General features: G+C 40.6%; 1 non-coding gene across 1 annotated transcript; it reads right to left on the reverse strand.

Annotated features, from left to right (window-relative positions):
• Positions 1-1,795: 1,795 nt before the first annotated feature.
• Positions 1,796-1,901, reverse strand: LOC111766299 (U6 spliceosomal RNA). The gene has a single exon (XR_002798376.1). It is a non-coding gene; the product is annotated as a U6 spliceosomal RNA (small nuclear RNA).
• Between the last annotated feature and the right edge of the window lie 806 nt (positions 1,902-2,707).

Consider the following 2,707-nt stretch of genomic DNA (forward strand, 5'->3'; position numbering starts at 1 on the left):
AAATGCTTTTTATAATTTTGATCTTTTTGAATTAGTTGAGTTCGGCATTATGACCCAACATATGGTTTAGCTTGGAGAAAAGTCAATGAACACTAGAGAAAAATGTATATCTTGGTGTTTGGGGTGCAATGTTCTGTTTATATCTATTTGTTTTTTTTTTAATCATAATATTCAAGCTCTCTGTTTCTTTATTGATCCTTTGTCCATATGTTCTATCCAATGCTGAGAGTGTGTTGAAATCCCCAAATATTATTGTAGAGGTACCTGTTTCTCTATTCAGTTTTGCCAGTGTTTGCCTCATGTACTTTGGGACATCCTGGTTAGGTACATATACATATGTGATTGTTATTTCTTCCTGGTGAATTGCCCGTTTAATTAATGTATAATTGCCTTCCCGTGGCCCACTGGGTGGACTGGGGGAGAGTGTAAATGATGATGTGGACCACTGACCATGTGTTGCAGCAGTGCTCAGAGATGTATTCACCAAGTGCAATGAATGTCCCATTATGATGGAGGAGGTTGTTGTTATGGGAGGAGTAGGGTGAGGGGGTGGGGGTTATATGGGGACCTCACATTTTTTTAATGTTACATTTTTTAATGTAACATTAAAAAATAAATAAGTCTATGAATCAGGAGGTCATCACACTTATCTCAGCAGGATCTCAGAGGAAGCTAAAGTAGATACAACCCCAGGTAGTGGTTCTCCTGAGGGCTAAAGCGACACCCAGGTCCTATGGTCATGACAGATGGTTCTGGAGTTCAGTGCCTTGCCAGGGGGCCCTACTTTAGAATTTGTTCTCCTGAGTGTGATAGAGTTGGACTCAGATGTGACCTCTATATGCATGCTCCTTCTGTCACTTTTACTGAACCTGTGGTTACTGCTGGGGTTGGTGTATGCTCAGGAGACTTGAATCTCTGGACTGTCTATGTGCCAGCTGGACCCTGAACCTTAGAATAGTTGCAATATCTACTCTCTGTTCGTTGGACTTACCCAGGTCAGGTAACAGGGAGGTGATGATGGTGAACCAGCACACCCGGGAACTGAGAGAGTCTACAGTGGCAAGTTCAGGAGAACTCCATCCATCAGCCATGTGGGATCTAAACCTGTCTCAATTTAGAGGTGGAGTAGACATTGCCATCCCAGCGTCCTCAGGATGGAGGAATAAAATAAGGATTAGAGTGGGTTTATTGGTATTCTACTAAAGAATGACTGTGACTCTAGCAATGGAAGAAATTATATCATTGATGTGGAGACAGTGGCCATGGGAGTTGCTGAAGGCAGGCAGAGGGAAAAAGTGATGTGATGTGGGGGCATTTTCGGGACTTGGAGTTGTCCTCAATGATATTGCAGGGACAGATGCAGGACATTATATATCCTGCCATAACCCACTGAATGGCCTGGGAGAGAGTGTAAACTACAATGTAAACTATAATCCATGCTATGTAGCAATGCTCTAAAATGTACTCATCAAATGCAATGAATATACCACACTAATAAAAGAAGTTGCCGATGTGGGAGGAGTGGGGGGGTGTGGGGAATGGGGTATATGGGAACCTCTTCTATTTTTTAATGTAATATTTTGTGTGATCTATGTATCTTTAAAAAAGAAGATAATAAAAAAATAAATAAAAATCGATTTTATCCATTATAAGTATAACTACTCCAGCATTTGTTTTTTCTTTTGTTTGTTACTGCATGTGTGTTTTATCTTTTTCCAGCCTTTCCTTTTCAATCTATTGGTATCCTTGTGTCTAGGTGAGTCTTTTGTAGACAGCATATAGACAGCTCATATTTTAAAATACGGAACACTTTATGAATTTGCATGTCATCCTTGCTCAGGGCCATGCTAATCTTCTCTATATCTTTCCAGTTTTAGTATATGTGCTGCCAACGCTAGCACTCTTAGATACTCTTTAAGCAAAGGAGTATCTTGGTCTCAATCTTTTAGAGATCTAGTCTACAATACTAAGTCATTGGTGCCTGCAGTTTCCATAACTGGACTCTCTTCTATCATGATTCACTCAAGAAATATAGGTGAGGGATGTAGGTCTTTGTGGTATCAGAGGCTTGCCATGCTGTCCTACTATTGGCCAGCTTCTGGCTTCCTTCATTCTGGGCTCTGAGGCAGGCCACAGGTTAACTACCATACCTGAGTTCAGGTAGAGCCCCAGACTGCCTTACAGGGCCCTTAGTAAGCTGTGCAAGACTGTGTGCCTCCTCCACTGAAGCCCAAGAATTGTGGACAATGTATGCTACCTTAGGCCTCATCCTTTAGGAAAAGAGTAGCAAATTCAAATAAATCATCTTCCAAGAAGTATTCATCACAGAAGTCCCTAAAAGCCCTGAATTTCTCAGCATTTCTGGGACTGGGGTTATTGGTATTAGTACAATTCTGTATCCACCCCTCACACTATTTTCTACAATAGCAAAACAAGCTGTAATGGGGATAATATTTTTTAACTCTTCTGGTGTTTTTTTATTCCTATAATCTTCGTTGCCCTGAGACAAGTCACTGAATCAATGGCATTCATTCCATTAGGAGAAAAGAAGTGTCAGCCTAAAACAGAGGGTGTTTTGAAAAACAGACATTGTTCTTTAAGAAAAATGGGAGGTGGTGGTTCTAAATTCCCCAAACTTTTCTTAATAAATCAAGAGAAAAAAAACATGACTTCTGAGCAACAAAGAGCTTTCCCCTCAAAGGGAAAG

The sequence above is a fragment of the Dasypus novemcinctus genome, chromosome 25, assembly GCF_030445035.2.
Source record: "Dasypus novemcinctus isolate mDasNov1 chromosome 25, mDasNov1.1.hap2, whole genome shotgun sequence".
Lineage (NCBI taxonomy): Eukaryota > Metazoa > Chordata > Mammalia > Cingulata > Dasypodidae > Dasypus > Dasypus novemcinctus.